Raw genomic sequence first — 22,713 nt, forward strand, 5'->3', positions numbered from 1 at the left:
ACGACGAGGAAAAGGGAAGCGTGACTAAAAACGCAACACCAACGCCGCCGCGCGAGCGCGGCGTTCTTCCCGTTGGTTGGTACTTTTTCTCACGGCGGCAGTGACAAGGCAGCGATAGAGCGGTTAGTTATGAGTTAGTTTATGAGCTTGACACTATGGTTTGTATTCTTCAAAGTAGAACAAAGTCAAGAATGTCATTTATGGAGCTAAACCAATTGTGCAAGAAATAAATTACTAATGTTGAAATGAATTTAAGCGCACAAGATCACGCACACAAGACGAGGAAACACACAGGACAGGATAGCGCCTGTCCTGTTGTTTCCTCCTCTTGTGGGCGTGTTCTTGACCGCTTAAATTCATTTCAATATAAGCTATGCACCATCTAGCCCAAACAGAAGTTTTTTGAAATAAACTACGCCGAGGTGTTTCCAACTTGTTTTGATTTCAGTTAGAGTGTTGCCGTTCCTTGGACAACCACAACATGAATTTTGCCCATCAAAGCACGATCAAGAAATCTTTATGGCTTTAAATGTTTGACACCAATGGAGTGGATGATTACAGCCTCACCAATCAGAAAGGGCGCTGCTTTGGCCGTTGAAATACATTAACGCAAGTAACGCTATTCACACAAGATCATTATTCGGAATACTGTTCACTAGATTTTTGTTTCTGCTATTCTGTTTCTATTGCGCTACAGGAGGAATGGGTTTGAAAGTAGGACATGCCTCCTTGTCTAGCATCCAGCAAAAGTTTACATTAAATGAGTTGCTTTTTTTTTATAAAAGGACACCGAACATTTCCCTTTCGGGAGCAATATATCCGTACGAACTGCGGAAAGAAAGAAAATGAAAAACACATTGCGGAAACTGAGATGACCTGCGGTTTCGCTAGGTGCCCCTCTCATGCCTTTGGTCACACAATGAGAAATCTCTTAGAGAACTGCAAGTCAGTGCGGCGTGGCATGCACACCCGTCATTAAAAGTTTATGGTCCATGCTAGGTGCAATTTTTTTTTACTTTTGTGCCAGCTGCTGCATTTAACCCGAAACGAAAAACGCAGCGCGCACATAAGCGCAGGAACACTGCACAGTACTTGGCATTTCTTGCGGTGCGCCCAGGCTACGCGGAAATAGCTTTTCACGATGAGTCGTGTGCTCTGCCGACTCTGATGACACACGTACAAGTGATGTGCGTACATATGCTGTGGCCAGCGCAAACAGTACAATGCAATTATCAGGTCACAAAAGTTCAGGTACTTCATTCCACAAGATCGCCCATTTTAAATTCAATATTAGTAGCTTAATAAACATTCTCCATGTTTCCTCTTGGTAACATGCAGTACTTTAACTAAACCACAATTAAAGAGAAAGGGCAAGTGGGCAATGCTTGAAATTAAAATTAAAGAAGGGCAATAATTGAAAAACAGGAAACAGCAAGAGCTGCGAAATTTCATCCAACGCGATTTTCCAAGGCCTGATCCGCATGTTTCGCAAGACTGGTCACGTTTCCACATATTACGCTGTATTTGATGTTATCTGCACGCTAAGAACAAGCTCAATGGATGCCGGTATTCCAAACAAAAACAAACGCTCATTCTTTTAGGCCCCTATAATATGTCTGGAAATACCGTGGGTTATAGCATGACTAAATGGAAATCCAGACGGAGGCTGAAGTTTTGGGCTTCTTTTTCATGCATTTTTTTCTTTCAGGTTTTTAGCTTCTGTTAAGAATCCCCTTCACAGCGCGCCAATGGTTATTAGAGAAACTGTCATTGTTTAAAAGCAATTCATAATGCAGTACTTTGGGCGCTATTGAGAGCATGCAAGTTGAATGACATGACTAATTTGGAGCATACGGGAAAAAATAAATAAAGAAGACATGCATGGTTTGGTTCACTTGTCTTTCGAGCTATTTGAACCGTGAAAACGCGGCCATCATGGCCGCCAGTACCATTCAGCTGAATATGAACGAGGTACGAATGCACAAGGCACGTAGTGTGCAGCCTCTCGGCAAAGTAATGAGACACGTATCTCTAGGTCTAATCTAAACGGCGCAGCGTCATACTACGAAGGTGATTACGGCGAGCACTACATAGAGAAAGGCATTAGGATTGAAGATGTGGCATGGGAAAACCATACCAGAGTACCTGCTAATGACGATTATGTGATAGCGCCCGGTGCAACATACAGCCAAAGATAGTGTTCTTATGGTACTCGGCGAAGTAGTTGAAAGCATCAATTTTCCTTATGTCTCAGAAGACAACCGAATAAAAAGCTCGAAGCTGCAAAGTAGGACTCACCTTGAGGTTTTCGCTGTGTTAGAGCTTGTTCGACTGGATGCAGGAAACCACCTTGATGCTGCTTTCGCCGAAGATAAGCTTCACTTGCGCCTCTCACAGGCCCCTAATGCGACGACATCGGAAGCGATCGTCACTGTCAGAACTCATGCGGCTACACTATAGACAGCACGTGTAAGCACATTCATATGGTGCACTCCACGTCTTTGAATCCTTTTTCCCCCAGTGCAAGGTAGCAAACTGGTTTCATCTATCGGTTAACCCCTCCCCCTTTCCTCCCCCTCTTCGTCTTTGTTCTACGCAGTTCTTGAGCACGCGTCTCCCCGAGGCGAGGAAGCTAAAGTAAAAAGCTTGACAGTTGACGTTCAGCCGTTCGCATTATCAAGCTTCATGCTCCTGCGTCGCTTCTGGTATTCTGGTCCTTCCTGTTAGCGTCACAATACCAAAGACGCTTTACTGAGTACGTAAGCAATAAGGTACTGGCGGGATACAACGACCTAGTATAATTTCGGGCCCAATTTCACCTAAAAAGACACCGAGGACGTATTATGGGAAGCCTGTGCTATTAGATTACCACACACCAGCGACGTGCACCGCTATCAGGAGAAGAAGGAACACGAGGAGGAAAGACGGAAGTAAAGAAACTGCTGCAAGCTAGAAAAAATGGCTGAGGCTTAGCTAAGGTTAAGCCTAGTCAAATGCGAAGCATATTGATGGCTAGGCTTGGTAAAGTTCCTCGCTTTGTTCTTCAGTTGCTGTAGAACGTTGTCGCCGAGCCGCATATTGAGCACGCCGCCTAGCCAGACGTTCATCCCGCTCTTCATCGGTCTCTGTGGCACGCTGAAGCTTTCGCTTCTCGTTCAAATCAGTCCTCCTTCTAGGCGGCATCCCAACACCTGGCCGCCTCGTAAGTGCCCGGAGAGCGAAGCAAGCTCAGCTTTTTACCGCTGCTGTAGCGTCCCGTGGTCAGCTGCAGCGCCTCTAATGTGGAGCCACCACCGCCGCGGCCGACCGCGCGAGCCCGCAGCCCATCTCTCCTCTGCTGTGACGTCATGTTGTCACGTGGTCAGCCGCCGCGCCTCTGATGTGGAGCCTCCACCGCCGCGGCCGACCGCGCGAGCCGGCAGCCCATCTCTCCTCTGCTGTGACGTCATGTTGTTAAGTGTTGTCACGTGGTCACGCTAAGGGTCAATGGTAGCTCCACCGCCGCGCTCGACGGGCTGTAGTGTAGCTCTAGTAATATGCTTCGCATAAAAACAAAAAGTTAAACGCAGGTGTCCGCATCGTGACTTCATTTCGCAAGTAAATTGTGTGTATCGATACAGCTGCTTTTTTTCTGTGGGAATCCAACAGGCAAGGCTGCACAGCCAGTCGCATGAGGAAGGTGATCACACAGTACTTTCCAGTGTAGACGTGATCGGTTTAGCTCGAGAGGAAGGAAAGGTTTCAAATGCAACCTTTTTAGTAAAAAAAATGGGTCTTTTCCTGACGTGCAAACATCAAAGTGCAGAGAAAGAAGCAAAGCATAGGTTATCACTCGCAACATATATTAAAGGGAGTGGCCGTCAGTTTTCTTTAATGCATCGCATTTCCGCTGTGGTGTTCGCAGAAGCGATTGAAAAATATCCGCTTAGATTTGCTGATTGATGTTTTAATGCTGTCCTGAATAACCCCGTAGGCTTGCCAAGTGAAAACCTTACCTGAAAGTTTATTTCGCTCTACGACAAGCTTAACCTAATTATTGAGTAACTATCACAAGTAACGCTCATCACAAAGTAATCTTTTGTTTAAGCTTTCTCTTACATTCACATTTGAGTTCGATTTCTGAAGTCATAAAACCTCACCACCGTGACACTTCCTTCTTCTTGGATATTTTTTTAATGATTATGCCTGGCAGGAACAAAATCGTAACGTCCTTCCTCTCTTGAGAGCATCCAAAAGAGCTTGGGCACATTGACACGATGTCATTTACCAGTTTTCAAGACACACCTGCACGTGAAAGTCATTTATGGCCTCTTCGGAACTTTATTCTCGAACGTGTTGCGACCAGTCCTGATATAAAAGTTCTACAGCAATCGTTCACAAGTCACATTGTACCGAATACAAAATGCATATATTGAAAAAATGTGCATCTTTCACGCCTATAGTACTTTGCACCATACAATTTCCACAAAGATTTTCACATGTCTTGTCGAGTTTGGTACAGCCTTTGGTTTCTCCTTCAATTATACCTCACCTCATATTTGGCTAAAAAGGCCGTTCCTCAGAAATCAACATAGATGTTGCCCGAAGAGTCATGCAGTTTTCTGAAAATTTTGTGCATCAAATGTGAAGGCTTCAAATGCACCTCACAATAAGGTATTATCGTGTCCGCCACAATTTTCTTCTCCGACTCACAACACATCCGTGTTACTTCAACGGTCCGCAAAGGTACAGGGCTCTGCTACAAAAATTACTGCACCATCTTGAATGTACAGGTTTTTCTTTCGCCAAATGTTTCCATGTTTCCGTCTGTCAACCAGGTTTTACTTATCAAGGTTCCTGCTCGTATTTTACTGAGAGCTAAGGGTGTGCGATCAGTGCTATTTCTGAAACGAGTTAAATAAGAATAGCTTAGCATCAGGACTGAATCGATTACCACTAATTTAGTAACGAATACGAATCGGATAGCGAAAGACGCGACATAAATACAAATTCATATTCGCATGACAGTTCATTAACAGGGTCAATATTCATGCAAAACCAGTGCAATATTCACTACCAGTGCCAATATTCATGCAATGTTCATGCAAAGTAAAGCGACACACAGGAGAGCTGACCGTTACAATACACCTTATGAAGTTAACGATGCAGCTGTCTATTGGTGGACGGAAATTCGTCTACACAGGCTGGATGATTCGATGGAATGAAAGGCAATGACTTACGATAGTCAGTGGCCGCAGTGGATATGGCGCTCGTCTGCTGACCCGAAAGACCCAGCTTCGATTCCGGCCGCGCGATCTAGTTTCGATGGAGGCGGAATTGTAGATATCCGTGTACTGTGCGATGTCAGTGAACATTAAAGAACCCCAGGTGGTCAAAATTTCCGGAGCCGTTCACTACGGCGTTCCTCATAACCTGGGTACCTTTGAGGCGTTAGCCCCCATAGACCATAAACCAAACGACTTACCCTAGTCCAGGAATAATGGAGTATCACAAAGATGTCAAAAACAGCCAGCACTCTGAGAATTAACTTGCAATCTATTCGCATAAATCTGGCTTCGATGTTGACTGCACCAACGCTTCCTTCTTATAAAAAAAATGAATCTGACAACGTTCCTTCAGCTAAAATCGCTACTCATTCAGACTTCGCAATCAACACAGAAAAAGAGCAAAAACATCTTTCAAAGCATCTGCGCTCAATCATCTCGCCATACTCTTGGCATATAGATACGCAACCTTTCCTGCCGCAATTGTTCTGACCTTTTTGAGAATGAGCTTTGTAGCTCATGCTGGTTTCCAAAAAAAAAAAAATCTTTTCTAATTTTGGCTGTGGACTCTCGCTCTTTTTTCAGTTTATCAAAAGAGTGAATTTCTCTTCCGGGTATCAAAGAAGTCTGTAAATGAGTTCTGTTATCATCATGTTATGCGCATCGTAAAATTTTCTTTATATACTGACGGCGACAGCGACGAAACTAGTGCCACATCTAACGTTGTAGAGACCGATGGCAGTTAAGAGCCATGGCGTCAGATACCAGCCGTAAAGGCAGAGTTTGCTGAATCTGCCTGCATACTGCCGGGTTGCCAAGTCTCAGAGGCCATATTTTAAGAACATCACGAACATCACGACACAAGTGGACGACGTCGCGACTCTTAAACAGCAGTAAGAATGCTGGAGCACGCAGTGCGCCGTCACAGTGGGCCTTGTTTATGCTGCAGCAGTCCGAAGAAACACGGCTTGCCTCATTAGAACTTCATGCAGTCATTATGGTAAAACTGTTTGAATCATTATCCGAAAACAATTGGAAAACTAATTCGTATTAAATTTGTAGCAAACGCCTTCATTAAACGTGCACTTAAGATTCTTGCCCTGAATCGAACAGGAGAATATTCTACCCGATGTTCAAAAGTTTCGTATATTTGTAAACCCCTACGCGCGTTGAGCCACTGTGTTTTTGCTGTTCGGAGATTTCCTATTCATAAATAACACGTTTAAGGCACTGGCATATGCATATGATTCATATCATTTTCTGCGTAGACAAAGGCACCATTATGGAAATGGTTGAATTCGTTAAAGGATTTGTTCAATTTCTGCTGCCCAGGTGAACACTTCAGAGTACAGCGGTCTTCGTTTGCACTATGAGGTCGATGCCGGTCCATTACGCCGGTGTGTCATGGACATTCGTGCCGCCGCAAATACATTGTCTTCCCATTACTCACGCAAGAGCATAGTTCGAGCTTTTGAAATGATTGCGTATTAATTTCACTGTGCCATGGTGAGGTCTTTTTCCCGCATTGCCTATAGTATTCGGCAGGGTTACTAGCAGCACCATGTTTTTCGCAAGATAATAATAAAATATTCTATTGATCTTAACATATTTTCATTCTGCCACTCATTGCATTCACCTTTTACGCAGTACCTACGAATTTCACGTAGAGTTCGTCGTTTGAGCCGTATGATCTGATTATCTTCTTCGGCGAGTCAGCCATGATAGGCTTTTGTAGCTCATGCTTATATGCGGCATAGTTGAGTTGTGGGACTCTCTATATTTCCTGATTTATTTTCCAATCGACGATTCATGTTTGCTTGCAAACATATTCTGTTGATGATTGAACCACTGTTACCGTTTTTTCTACCTTTTATGAAGGAGTTTGCTTATGGAGGCTTGCACGTAAGGTGTAATCTGATGCACATTTTTTTATACAATCTGAGCTCAAAGAAATTTCACTTGCAGTGTCAAGATAATGGTTGCAGAAACAGTTTATTTATGTTTTTCCTTCCGTTTATTTGCCCTCGTGCGTGGTTTAGATTTCCGTGACGTAATATACTTGCACGGGTGCAATAAGTGCGCTCATAAGATGCACTCAGACTTTCTACAACTACTAGCCGCACACTCAGACACTGATCATAACCCCAGGCTTTAGAAAGAAGGACATTTTTTCTCATCAGAAAATTAGTATCTGTCTCACCGTCCTAAACAATAAGGCGTCGCTTCCCGAAATGTAAAGACGCAATACTAGTCATGGGTATTCTACTCCTTGTATTGAATCTACGAATCGACTAATAATCATCCACGGCACCTTGCGATACCCAAGATATATTCTTTCTTAAAGCTTACGGGAAACTAGTATGAAAGACCCACAATGTAAATCGACTGTTTCAACAAAAATGCCATTTCATTCAAATGGTTGTTCATTTTAATCTAACGTATGTCCGGAAAGACTTCAAACCGAACTGCTAATGACTCTTGGTCATGCTCTCACCCCTTTATCTATTGCTTTGTTATCTCGACGGTTTTAAGATGGCTTTGATGACACTTATTGAACGTCTTGTATTTTGTTTATAGATCAAAAGAATTATTTCTCTCCTATGCATATTATATTAAAAAGAACGTAACATTTACCTGGTAGCTTAAAGTATCGTGCAAGCATATCAGTAGTTGCCCCGCATGCGCGGCTTCGAATAAATATTCAAACGCACTAAAAGTTTTCTCTCGATACCAGAAAGCTTGGCCTCTCTCGTTACCTGTAGCGCAGAAGATATATTTGTGGGATTCATGTATAGGGCGACAAGGTCATTTCAGTTTTACGTGCATAAGCATTTGTGTTTCCTACCATACTGTATTGGAGTTTCTTTTGGTGCTCGCGAAAGCTGTCGCTCCATTCACCGTCTGTGCCGAGCTATTTTTTAACGCGCAAGCGCATTCCTTAAAATTCTCCTATTCACATAACCTCGAAGTCATGTGGTTCACTTTTACCGCGATGCCAGTGGCTGCTTTTTAAGTTTCCAGATTAAACCTGCGCAATCGCGCACAACATGCACGGCTATGGTCATGATTTCTTATTGTTCTTTTTCGCGTAACGACTGCTATGAAAGGTGAGGACGGAGATTCTAGGTGAAGTGTTCCCGAGTTGGCTGTTGTACGCCGCGTCCACTACGAGGCCCTTCGGTTTTATGTTGAGACGGATGACGCTGAGGCATCGAGCGTAGGCCAGTCACTTATCGTAGTGAAAAAGTTAGTGTTGCTCGTTCGAAAGACTACGAGTATTTTAGTCGCTACTATGTGTACTGTTGGCAAATCCGCGAAAACTTTATTACGCACATCAACATCGTTTGGTTCACTTTCATATAAAACAAAAAGTGCCATGGACAGGCTTGACCATAGTCCTCGCAGTATATAGGGTCAGAAAAGCATTTTCATTGAGCTCTTTGTGGCTGCACTCTAATAAATACACTTTGCAGTCAGTTTCGTTATAGCGCCCTAGACTTGAAAAAAATGCTTTTTCAATATTCCTTTTGGAAATGTCTTGATAAATACTAAAAAAACAAGGAACGCCACAGATCGCGGACAGAAACAAGCATATAAAGCACAACAACTTCGATGTTAGCTGCTCGACTAAGAATTGTTTAATACTAGCGAAGAAAACCGGGCGCACTTTACGCAGCTGCCTCTTTACGCAACTTCACGGCATATTGCACTTAGGGCTTCGAATAAACGCCCGAGCAACGCACATAGTGGTCGCCTGAGCCCTGGCCATAAGAGCAAGGACGTCTTGTCGCAAGTTGACTTTGACGGCCGGTTTACTTAACTTTCAGGCGTCTGACCGGATATTAGATTTTTCTACACGCGACAAGTTTCCAAGCTTCTGACGTGCCTTCGTAACGCAACGCGGCCCGCCCTCGTGCAGGCATGCATGCCAGCAGCTGTCGTGTCAAATGTTGCTTTCTCATAGCTTTCTTCGCAGCAAAGAAGTAAATGACGTGATGGTAACCAAGAAAAGTTAATATTCAGAAAGTTTTCCAGTCTGTCCAATATCTGCCACATATTTTAAAGTTTAAAGGGGGCAACAGCTTTCATCATCACCAAAAGAACTTGAAAGCAGTATGTTTTTATGTGCATAATGTGATTCCAACGTATTCAAATGTTTGCTTTTATCTTTCGAGGCCAAATACTAAAACAGGATATGCGTCAATATAGCTTACTAATTTCACTACCCATTGGACTGATTTATATCTTGACCTGCCAAATGCAATTCATGTTTATTGATATGGATTCCAAAATCTCTACATCCGTAAAGCGTCCCTCCCGAGAACATTATTGCTCCCTATTCCTAACGCTATGGCTGACCTGGTGGTATAAAGGTGCGAAAGGCAAGTGCGCTCAGAACAGGGCTATGTCACACTTCAAGCGAAACAGTGATTTTGCTTATAGGGACACGAAGAGCCAACTTTTTGGCCTGTACGAGTCCCAAAAAGAGCACGTTAGCATTAGTTGATAGATATTACAGAGTGTAGTCTGAGATCGAAGAGGAGAGACCTGGCCGTACCCGCTGAACTACGACACGGCATAATGGCTGCTAAATCTAAATTAGCGATAGTGATTTGTAATCAAATTGTTAGGGCACACATTTATAGTTGTCATGACAGTAGCTGAAAGGAACGTCTTCCAAACGTGTTCCCCAGGTTTCCTGTGAGTATCCTGTAGTTAAGCACAACTACTGCTACAAATAGCCTTGTTTGCTGTCGCTGGTAAAGGCAGTTGGATGAGCGGGGAAGAGAGAGCTCTTAGGTCGTAATTTGCCTAATCACGTTGTCAGAATGTTCTGTAGCTCATATCCGCATTGTCCGTAAACATTTATTATACAATGAATGTCAGCAAGGGTGTAAGCAAGCAAGGCTCTGCTTCATGAGCGCTGCATCCAGGTATCTAGATAACCTAAATGCCTTAAAGCCCCTACCAAACTTCATGCAAAGGATCTGAAATGTGTGCACAAAGTTCCACATTTTTTCTACTCATTTACGCAAACAGAGAGAGCAAAGCTGTTTTAATACTGTGACGAATAGAGGCGTGAAAGGTGACAAGAAAGCATTTTATTCATTCTTCCTGAATAAAAACTGCCAGCGATCACTGCAGTCAGTTATAAAAAAGAGGTATTGGTGTACGTAAGTGTAGGATTAGGGCCTATAGTGCCTAGTGACGTCAGAAAGTAGACGCACAACCTATCCATCTCGTACACATTCATGGGTAGTTTTCGTAGGCTTGGTCTTCAAGCTTGCCATGGTCGCTAGTAAGTTATTTCGGCACCACATATAAAGTTGGTTTTTGTTGTTAAAAGAACATCAAGTTTCTAATAAAAAAACCACTATTTTTGCATTGCCGTTAAACAGATATCGAAAATGTGTGCTGACCATGGGAGTTTTCTGGAAACTGAAACTCCAAATTACTTATACTTCCCTACTTCTGCAGATACTCGTGCCACAAAACGAAAGGAGTGTAGTAGGATATATTTTCGTGTAATGTGGAGCAGTACATTGCTTTTCAACTCCCAAACATGAGCACCAATCAGTAACTGCTGCGAGCGATTTGTGCAATGAATCATGACCCATTAAATGTTTTATTTCCTACAAAATGACAATGCCACCTCGTTAAGTTTGATAACGCATGTTCCACAGTAACAGCCTCCAAATCATTGATATAAACTAAAATCGAGGATGGCGCCAGCCCGCTACAAAGCGGGGCACCTCAACTAGAATTGCGAACACTGCAACAGCAGTTTTGACCAGAACAAACTGTTCTTTATTAGTTTGGACGGCACACGTTTCTGAACAACCTTCGCTGTGAGCATTCTTTTCTACGTAAAAATGAAAAGCTTCTATGCGAAGCGGCAATTATTACGCCAATCGACTATAAAACTTTCGTGGCTGTGTGTGTTTTAACTGTACTTTTATTGAGGCTTCAGTGGGAAGCTTCACCTTGCAATCGTAATGGCGGCCTAGGCGGGTGACAATTTTGTGAACACTGAGTGGCACAGAATTTTTCTCTCGAGTTTTCCGATACAAACTCCTCGAGCTCTCCTGAATAGAGCGTCGATGACGCTCTGGAGTTCCTGGAGGTGGACCACTAAATAGCTTTTCGTGAGCTCCATTGCGCATAACTCCCAATAGTCCGTACAGTCCTAGACAATGTGGCCGCTCCGCTGATCGCCAGGAACTTGCACCGAGGGACATCGTGGTAGTAGTTAAAAAGAAAAGGAATGAACGCCCCATGAGTGCCCCTTGTTTCTTCACGTTCTCCACATCGAAGGATCAGAGACTCGTCGATTTTCAATATCGTTGCAGCATGTGCAGCTGCCCAATGACATTAAAACGACGTGAAACGAAGAAAAAAAAAGAGAGGAAGTGGCGCTAAAAGTGCCGTAAGTGCTGAGGGCGAAAACAGATGAAACAGATGTGCGCACACGAGCTAGGTGTCAAGCTTTCCGACAAAGGCAGTATTCGCATTTCGCCAGTGCTAACGCCACACGCTGGTGACATGACACGTGAAATCTCCAAATAATTCTAAACTTTTCCCCACAAATGCACTTCCACGCTGCAGCTCTATCGAATCCGAGATGGTTGCTTGCACGAAGCGACCTCTCATTGTAGAGATAGGGCAAGCGATCAGACAAAAAAAACAACGCTAGCTTGTCCTTTGACACCACTGTCATGGAGCCCACAGTCGAGAACGAAGTCAATCTTGCGGGTGGCCAGAAAGGGCACGCGCTTCTCATTGCAAAGCCCTGTACCGCAGTGAAGAATTTCGAGCTAAAGCCTGGAACGCCCAGATATTTTCAAGCTGACTATAGAAAAATATTTAATTCCAAAAACTGTCGACAAGTTTCAGCTGATGCTGCGGCATTCGTCTTTTGAAATATCATTTCAAGTGCTGAGTTTGAAATTATTTCTTTCCTTTCGATTTAGTCCTAATTCATTCGATACTTGCATTTTTTTTTACAAGACGTTTTAACCTCACCTCCACTGGGCCGAATTTCAACTCGTATCCGGCATACATTCGTCCGATATTAAGAACTTCATTTTGCAGTGTTGTTTTCTTCTGCTAGCGCGATCCAAAGTTCGACTGCAGAATTTATGTTACCTCATTCACTTTTCCCCAACAATAATTTGTACGTTGCTTTCTTAATCAAAGAATATTGAGCGAAGTTACAATTTTATTTCAGCTGACTTCACCTGTCTCTTCACGTGTCTCTTCACCTGTCTCTGTCGCTGCCTCTCTGGAGCGGAAGAGAACTATTGTGGCCGGCCCAGGATGGCGTTAATGAGTTTCGTGGACTTGAATGCACCTACTTTGCAAGTATCCTTTGAAGCATGGGATGGGTACTGTGTTAACTGCTTGAAGGTGGATGCCTTCATAACGTATGGCATGATTAACAAGCTCATCTGGACGGCTTGCGAGCTTTTCTAAATATTTTCGTCGAGCCTTGACTTCTCCGTAGCTAGCAAACACACCTGCGAAAATTCGGCATCACTATGGCAACAGCATGAAGCCAGAAACATAAATGCAGCAGGCACAATCGAAAAACAGCGGGCAAAACTTAGCCAATAGGTTCTTCGCGAATCACTCCACGCTATACTGCCCTCAGTTTGCACTGAATTGCGAGAACAAAACAGCAAACTATGATATCGATATTCTGCGCTTGAAGTTCCGCCACATTCCATTTTCTGTCGTTTAAGCAATAAAACTGCAAAATATCGATCATATTTAGGTTGTGATTTGAATTCGCCTATAGTAACTCTCGAGTCCTGGTTTTCTTAATGCAGTAAAAAAGTGGATCATTATTTGGTTTCTCTTTGGTTGCTTCATATTCTTTAAAGAGTTGCCGAATTAGAATTTATTCAGCCTTATCTCGTTTTGAATGCTAATTCCTTGCCTCCATTTGGTTTGCTCACCCGACAATGCACCCCCCTGGTTGGGTGTTATGCCGCAGGAAACATTTAGCTTGTGTCGAAATGATACGGGAACGATTATATATTTTGCGCCCGTATGGCCGCATCTGCGAGGTTCGTGACCACATTTGGCGCCGCGAGCTCGTACCGTAAAGACAAACCATTTATTGTCTTGGTAAGTTATCGCGGTTTTCCAGGCTTTTTCGCCGGAGTAAAAAAAAAAAAGCAAAAGCACAGCGAGCACTTTTGTTTTCCTAACGGCGGGTTGCTCAACGCGGCACCAATCTACGCATCGAAAGCTGTTTGGTTCTTGTTGTTTCTATGCGCAAGGTTTCTTTTCTCCCTTGGATGCAGCGTCAGAGATATTTACGCAGTGAACGTGACATGGACGCTCCGGCGTTCGATTAGCGAGCAGCAGCTTCTCGGTTATCCATTCCGTGGGGGCTGTTTCACGAAGTCCGGCAGCCATCTTGCTGCTTTCGCTGGGGCGTTCGATGGTTGCAGTTTCGGGAGCTGGGCCGCTGGGATTCTAGCCCATTTTGATTATGCTGTTTTCTGTGATATGTTTGACACTATCGGTGGTTGAGTTCTAGCGAGATGTTTATCGAAGTTTGTTGTTTTTAGATTAGCCAGTAGAGAAATTTTAGAGCTTGTATGCATTCACCACGAAGAGAATTGTCTACACTCTAAACAGTAAAACGCCTACATGGGATTAAAAATGAGTTAAGCTGGCCTCTAGCCCATACCCTTTTATCAAAAGGTGTGGGCTAGTGGAAAGCTTACTCCATATTTACTCCTTTCTGTTAAAGGTGTAGAAGTCGTTTAATTAGGAGAACAAAGGAGTTTCGGTATGTTGGCTGTCACTAGCACGCTTTAGCAAGTATACATGACTTTGATTGCGACCAGAGATTTTAAGAAAGCATACTCAAGCGCATTACGTAGGGCGTTTGCAATATCTTGGGCATGCGCTTCGTTGAAAACATATTTTGAAGGGTGTTTTCTTTTTTTCAAAAATTTTTGATCCCGATTTGTTCAAAGAAAGTCCTGGAATGTTACGAAGGAAATACGGAGATTTTCATGTTCACAGTATGGATTAATATCAAATCCATCCTTCCCCTTCGTAATATTTGAATGCGTGTGAACTCCAGATAACCCCAAGAAGCACTGCGAATTTGTATTTCTTGCATTTTTTTTCTTTCTAGCCATGCCATGTTACTTTACCCACTGAAGCGAGAAAATATATAGTACTAGACCACAGAATACCCACCTCTACAGCTTTGGCGGATCACGACGTCAGACAGTCAGCAGTACGTCTGCCGCACGAACACCGCGCGGTTGATCTCAGGAAGGAAATTCGTTATGAACTTAATAAAGTTCCTACGGCATGCTTGAATTCTGTTGGCATGCATCGAACAAAAGTGATTAATCAAGCACTGCGCATTATTTTGCGACCGTATGCTTCTGAAACTGAGAGGCAGCTCAGCTAAAATGTAACTTACGAGAGATCAGTGTTTGAAGCTGTGCATCCGCGCACTAGTCATTGTGACTTTGATCTACAACCTCCTTGTTTCGATGTAGAGGCGGTGTGGATCAGTTTGAAACAGTTGAGAACTTGCAGAAGGGTGTTTTTCAAAATGGGCAGCGGAGGAGTAAGACGCGGAAAACATACCTTTATTCCTTCTTAAGACGTAACTTCTAGGCATTTGCTACTGTCGCCCACGAGGAAACAATTTTCCCGAACCGGTGTGTGCGAGGCGTTGCTGAGTTTCTGTATAAGAGTTGCCAAGTACTGAGGCTTTTCTGAACCAGTTGTGTATTTAGACCAATAACACTCACCCATATTGTAAATTATTTCACAGCGAGGAATCTCGCATTGTCTCCTCACAAGCTACGGCCTGCCCCTGTAGAGAATGATAATACCTGTGGTGACAATATCACTGACTTGAAGAGCTGGCGACTGCAGCGTATTGGTGCTCACAGCTGTACTCGCGATGCAGCGAATTTGTTTCACACTGGTATTCAGTAGTTCGCTGTGTTTAGACACGCCCGATTGTTTGGGCTTAAAAATGCTTGTCAGCTGAATTTAAAACAATAATAAAAAATACGAATCAAGTTCAGAGAATTTAACTGCATTGCTCAGGCGACTTAAGGTCACGTTGTTAAAATCTTCATGTTGCGTATGATATTTAACGGGTGGCGAAGTTTCTGAGGGTGAAGTTTCTTCAGGTGCCAAATTTTTATGGAACCGTCTGTTTTGCCCCTATCATGTGTTTATTTATGCTTATTCAAGACACTACGCACTCGCTTTAGTCTGGTAACTAACGCTGATTGACGGTGTGATGCGTGAAGAGTTGGTAGTCAGCGGCCTTCCTGTTTCGTGTTTTAACTCTTATCCGAATTCTTTCGCGCTGTGCTTTCCGTCAATCAGAAATGCACCAACGAACCCTGACAGGAGTTGTGACTATTACAGAGCTGACAAGATAAGAATAAGCTACAAAAGAAATCTTGCGCTTAGGTTACGCGTGCCAGAGCCAATATTTTATCCTGAGAGGCATCTTTTTTACAGGTAATATTCGAAGGACCACGCATTACCGTACAGCTAAGCGAGACGCAAAACGTGTCTTTCCGGCACTCTTCTCTGGCTGTGTAGAATGCGACTGCAGCGCCTTCTCATATGAACGGGAGGACCACAGGCACAAGCATGGGCATCCGAAAGGAACATTAAAGAGGGGGAAGTGCAGTCCCCCCCCGTTCCTTGGAATTTCGGATATTCTTTTTTGCACTAGCAGAAAACCGCTACACCGCTTGATTAGCACGTTTAGGGTTTACTAACATTTCACATTTTGCGTATTAAAATAATTATTTGTGCATTAATAAAATCCAGTTTATGTTCTCCAAGCCTAGCACCAATTTGGTGTTTCTAATTTTTATTTCATGTACGCAGTTTTCACGACAGACAGTGTCTTTCGGTGCTCACCTACGGCCTCCCCCGTCCGGGGCCATCAGGTATCCCCCTCCCTCCAGCAAAACGTTCTGCGGACGCCCTTGTGTATATGTGTTGTGGCCCCGAAGTCGGCCACGACAGGAGAGCCGAGAGACTCTTTTTAATCATTGTGCACGTATTCTACCGCAAACCAGAAATTTATTTTAATCCAAAAAACAAATGGTAAGCCCGGTTGCGACAAGCGGTGGCCATCAGAATTCTTGACGAGAGCATTACGTGTGCTGCTTCGGCTCATTTGACACTTTTTGCCCTTCCAACTTACAAAAGCTACGCACGAGCTATGTCGGCCCAAACGGGTGCACTGTCGCGGAACCGCAAAACCGCACTGGGCAGAGACATGGTGCTTCGGAAAATTAAAGCAAAAAAAAATTCCTGCGGCGCTCTCTTCTGGCGACAGCAGCTCAGCCTTTTTTCTCATTAAATATTTCGCGATGTAGAAAAAACAAACGACGATGCCATTTTTGAAGTTCTCTTTTTTTTTCTTGGTAGGCAGCACTTTCTGCTTGCTGCGTAAAATAAATGTAAACAACAGTGAGCCCGAAACGGCATGTAAAAATAAATGCCCCATTGCACACCTCTTGTTCCGGCTGGCTGTGTAGTTTCGCAATTGCTTTTCGAGCTACGAATGAGAAAAACTTTCAGAGACTTTCTGACCAGTCCATATTCATGTCAACAACATGATACAGGCACAAGCCTAAACGAACACCCTTAAAAGCACTAAAAGCCGCTCATAGAATTAGTTGATCATAAGAATTAGTTGAACACTGTAAAACGTGCGAATGAAGTCTATTTCAACCACACAGTCGTGTTTTATTACCACAAACGAAATTTGTGCAGGAAGTCATAGAAGCCCACTGCTTCTACGAAGAAGCTGACACGTGTGTGCGAACCAGACTCTCGTAGCATCGTCTCAGCAGGAAATTGGGCTCTTGGAGGAAGGTGCACGTTTGTAGCAGTGTCACAACGGTTCATTTTATGGTGATTATGAGGATGATGTCCTCAGAATGTTTGGCACATTGAGATATGATGATGATCTGCGCGTAACGATGTTTAAGTGTGCATTTTCAAATAAACTAGTTGTAATTTCAGCGCTCGTCTCTTTCTTCTTTTCTTTGCCCTCAGTTTCTTGCGCTCGAACTGTAATTTTTAACTATTACCGACCCGGACACGGCGCGACGTTGTTAGAACTAGGATATCAAGCTCGTGCTCAGGGTGTACGGGGAGAAAGTCACTAAGGCCGATAGTTAAGTCCTGCGCTTGATTTAAGTTTTTATGAGCAGCTCTGAAGCACTGTTTTCATGCTGTCCCAGACATACTCTCCCATAGATGCTAGTGTTTTTTTTGTGCGTAACTTACTGTTTTTATAACAGAAGCGCCCTAATGACTGTTCTTTGAACCAAAACGTTTTCATCTATATTATATCACACTCAGTTTCCTGAAAACGATATATGAAAACGTAACTGGCAGTATAACATTGTTTTTAGTGTGAGACCGGTATATCAGAAAGTTCGTGGTCAAATTCTTTTTTTTTCTGCAGTGTGACTTCGTAAGTCAGACTGACAATATTCTGTGCCTGCCTCTAACACAAAGAAAGGAAGCCTGCACTGATTTCACGAGTGAAGCATCCCGAAAGCCAAAGAACATGAAGTGGTTTTACAGTAATGAAGCTAAACCAAACAAGACACACTATATAATGTAATTTATCACCAGATTATCAACACAACTCAACAATACGAACTATTCAAACGTTGCAGCTTCAATGAATTTTAGTTATCACTTCTACAGGGAGTGACTACCAATGAAGCAAAAGTGCTGGCACCGTTGCCCGAAATTTATGCGATTTCAGCACAGAGAGAAAGGGCTATCTAACACTTATCGCATGCCAATGACAGCCCAATCTTTCACTTTCATTTCGTTTTCATTTTGATGAATGTTGCAACTATAGAATAGAAGCACTTAGAAATGATAGGAGAGACTCGGCACCACCAATGTCAAAAATCTATTGCTCAGAAGGCGCGTTCTTGTACTGCGAAAAAAACAATTTTGTGAAGGACTGCTCATAATTTTTCACGCCAGAGTCAGGACTCGTGTTTTCTGCTTGCGCGTTTTATTTTTCATCGAAAGTCTAGAGCAAAAGGGGAGGCAGAGGCGGCATTAGCTCCCTACGCGTTCGCTACCCGGTATCAAGAAAACGCAGGCACTTTGCCGAATTTTATTCCGATCATACAACACTGCCGGCTGCCTTCGTATTTGTAGGGCCGTAAATTTCACTGGAGTGTGAAACCTACATGCTTTTTTCATACACATCTGGCACTAACGGATACCCATGGCCGTGCAGTTCTATTGGGACCGGCTGTCGTGTCGTCTGTGGCTTGCAAGGTTGCTGAAGATTGCTATTTTTCAGAAACTCGGAGCTCTCTAATAAACCCCTCCACTATTCCGTTTTTAAAAAAAGCCAATTTGCGCAGTTAGAAAAATTTTTTTTTGAGACCATACTTATCTGGTAAGGCGCGACACCAAGATTGTATACATATACACGTACACTTTTTATCGAACATAAGAGCATTATATGATTTGGGAACCGTATAACAAGGAGATTATTCTGAAATATGAACACGGGGAGGACAAGGTTATTTGGCTCATTAATAATACTTATGTCAGGATGCAGTTAGTTTCAGAACTTAGGAAAAAAGGAGTACTAGTAACTGTAAAGACGAAAGTATATTACTAGAAACAAAGATTACTGACGACAGTTGCACGCAGTTATTATACTACTGATTTGCAGGCCGTATTGATTTCATTTTTATTTTCTCGCAAGGACAATATAAGACTGCAGAAAACTGCATAATGTAGTTGTTTTCAGTTGACAAGCTATGGGCTTTGAAGATCCACAGCAGGAATATTCGATAAGTTCTCGAACATATTCTGTGTACTAGCCTTGCTACATATGTTTCTACCCACGCTGCTTATCTGTGTTCTACCCACGCTGCTTATCTGTTTCTTGTGGTTTCACTGATCATGATCGTGATATTGAGCGCAATTGCCTGCACTTTCTTACTTCGGCTATCAACTGTCTTTCTTAGTTTCACATAACAAATTTTTCACAGATAGCGGCGCTTTGTGGTGTGTTCTTTTTTAACATTTCTCTGTATGTGTACACCAGATTCCCACAATTTTTTTCCATGTCGCGCGCTTTCAGTTACGAGCCAGAATTTTTAATGTATAAATTTTTTCCTCGTTCTTTGCTTTTGTTGAATTTTACATGCAGACGGCTCCTTAGTTGCGGATTTGCAAAACTTCGATCCTGCCTTGGCCTCCTCTCCAATTAGGATAAAATAATAAAAAAAATTGTTGTTGAGCTGGTTGGTTCATTCCTTATACACGTAAACTATTACAGCACTAAACAAGAAAGACCATACCAATGATAAGGAAAAAACCGGAGGTGCAATTCAAGCCCTATAAACATTATGATTATCCGTCCGTTACGTCCGCACTTTGCTTTTTTCCCAATAGGCTGCTTCTTCACCCTCCGGATTTTCCAGATTATCGTAGAAAATAACATTTTGGCAGTCAAGAATTTTAAGCCGGTATAAACTCTTGCTGGAACATTCATATCGTTCAGCTGTTATGAAATTTTTGCAATGTTTATCTCAGCGATGAAATCTAAGTGGTTTCACCGGTCCAAGTAAAAAAATATGCAGCTGTATATTTCAGAGAACTCATAGTTTTCTGACTGAAACAAGAATATTACGTAGTCTTTTTTGAGCATGTCACGGGTAACCGGAGAAAAAAAGAGCTCCGAATTCTTGCCGGTTTCAGCACGTAGTATTCAGAGCGCGGAAACCTGGCGGCAGCGGGACTCTGCCCGAACAATCCTGCGTCATGTCCGCTTGGATAGAGGAACTACATCACAATTCATTAGACTGCATTAGAACAGCTAACCTTTTCTTATTTATTTAACCATCCTCGTCATCCATCATTACATACCGCTTTATGACCTGAGGCAATAAACATTGCTTAAAAAAGAGCTCTGGGGGAATCTAAAACCCCTGCATAGCCCTCCCTCCCTCTGGCATTCCTGCCTGTTTTAAAACACCCACCATTAAGGCCACAACTATTAATATATCAGGGTCATGTAGGTCGGAGCAGTAGCCTTCAAAGAGCAAAGTAAGGGGATACAAGAAGACCTGGGGGAAAAGCAACAATGTTTTCGTTCCTGACAACACTGGAGCCCTGTACAGACTTCTAGAAGCGACCAGTACGAATTCAATTATGTGTGAGAGTTTTGAAGTAGCTGTGGCGTTCGAGATTACGTAAACGCCGACAGGTTCTACGAGTTCCCTGTGTCATGAGGATGCTTTTTTAGCGCAGCTTTCAAATACAGCAATATTATGACGAGGAAGGTTCTAGTGGACAATCGAAAATAACTGACGATAACAAGTGGGCAGCAGGTTAAACGATGTTTTATTCCACATCTAGTTTTATGCTTCCAGGCAGTCGGGGAAGCTAAAATTTCTGAAGAATTTTCCGTGCCTTGCTTCTGGTTCATAAATATTCTTTGCGCCACAGAATTGGTTTCTTACCACGTGCACATTTTTAGGCTGCTCGCGTGAGTCAGTAACGGAAGAAGAGCGGAACATTGAGCAGACTTTTCGCATATTGGGAAAGCATTGCGCAAATTTCTGTTCCCTTCGCTTTTGTCTTTTATCTTCCAACTGCAGATCCACTGTGAGTCGTGGAACTGCCGAAAGAATGCTTTCACGTACTTGCAACAGCCGGCAAGAGAACCTGCCTGCGGCTTGGCGGGCACTGGAATGCTCGGCATCCTTCGCGGTACCTATCTATTCGGTTTCCCCGATCGACCAGCTCCACTTCGGTCAAAGGCAAGAGGGTGAAATCACCGGTAGTAAACCGCTTTACGGCGTCAGCAATCCTTAAGCGTTTGAGTCTTACGATCCTGGCATCTACCCTAGGCCTTCTGCACTCCTCACGCTGCCTTCGTATTTCATGTTGTTCTTTTGAAAGACTCCTAACTTTTCCTCCTTGCAGTTTTATTTTTTTTTGCTCCATCTCTTATTCTTGTCTTATCTCTCTCTGCTTTTTTGCTTCTTTGCTGTTCTGTCTACACTTTACTCGTCGCAGAATTTTCTCCTCATAGTGATTCTTTTCTTGCCGCAGCAACGCTTGCAGAATTTGATAAGCGTTTACTTTCAACGCTTATCTGCACACCCTTCCGATATGTGCCACTCTAAACATTCCCAGCTAGTAACTTGGTGTTTGCACTCTTTTCTGCTACTTCCTAAGGCCTCAGTCAACTCTCAGCGCAACAATCTATTCCTTATTTCCTCATTTACAACCTGGACCTGTTCACTCCCTCAGTTACCGTTCTAACTGGATGATGCATCTATTTTTTTTTTTGCTTTGCTCATGGTTGGTTCTCGGGGTAAAAGCCTTAGAATTCGTTGCAGCCAAGCTGCCTTCATATGGCGCTATAGCCGCCGGCGGGTCGCCCAGAGTCCCAAGGAAGTTCAAGGGTGAGAGACGTCGTAAAAGGCGCTGCAGTCCGATATACAATTTCGCAAGTTTTACGGCAGAAGTAAGCCAAAGCAGCGTGGAAATGGGGGCCCTGAAATGAGCCAGGTTATTTTTGTTTCTAAGAATACCAAGAGTTCGTAAAGAAAAGGTTCTTCCAATGACATTGCTTGCTAGCTATTTACGGTCTCCTACTTCACATTTCGCCTCTGTAAAGAACTTCACAAACTTCGAAACTCGGATGGAATTTCGCGGATGTGTTTTTATCCGAATCAGCCAATACAGACGTTCTTTTTATATTCAATTTCACTCGGCCGTATCCAAGATATTTCAGTTTTATTGCGAATCCTTTTTATAAAAGTTACCAAGCATTAATTTGCTTCAATGATATAAAAACAAATACACAACAACACGACGTCAAGCGCTACACCAAAAATAGCTTTGTGTGAAATAAATAGTATATGCATGGAAAGTATTAGGTGCTCTAGATTTTACTTGCATAGGTGCAAAGTCAAGAGTAAGGCGACTCCTGAATCCCTTATTTAATTTCCGGATGACTGTAAATATATTTTGGTACAGTGAAGTAGTGCGGTAAATATACAATTTCCCATCACAGGGACCTTCCACAGCGTTGCCGCATTTTGTATATCAAAGGATGTTTAAGTGCTGCCGACAGCTGACAATCACGCTCCTGAGATGACCATAGGCCCCCTCCCCCAGGACCGTGAGAAGCAACCAGATAAATTTTCATGGAGACTAGGGGCCATGGTTCCTAATAATTCATTTAGAGCTTTCTCTCCTCCATTCCCAATGGTGGCGCAGCCACCGCACCCATCCATATTCTTTCCTCGCTATCCATCGCATAGTCACAGGTGGCAGGTGTCAGTAGGAGAAGAGGGAAGAATGAGCTTACAAATGAATCGTTACAAATTTCGTGCTTAGAAGCGCGAATCGCACT

The sequence above is a fragment of the Amblyomma mixtum genome, chromosome 1 (genome assembly GCF_055824585.1).
Source record: "Amblyomma mixtum isolate Tamu chromosome 1, ASM5582458v1, whole genome shotgun sequence".
Classification (NCBI taxonomy): Eukaryota; Metazoa; Arthropoda; class Arachnida; order Ixodida; family Ixodidae; genus Amblyomma; species Amblyomma mixtum.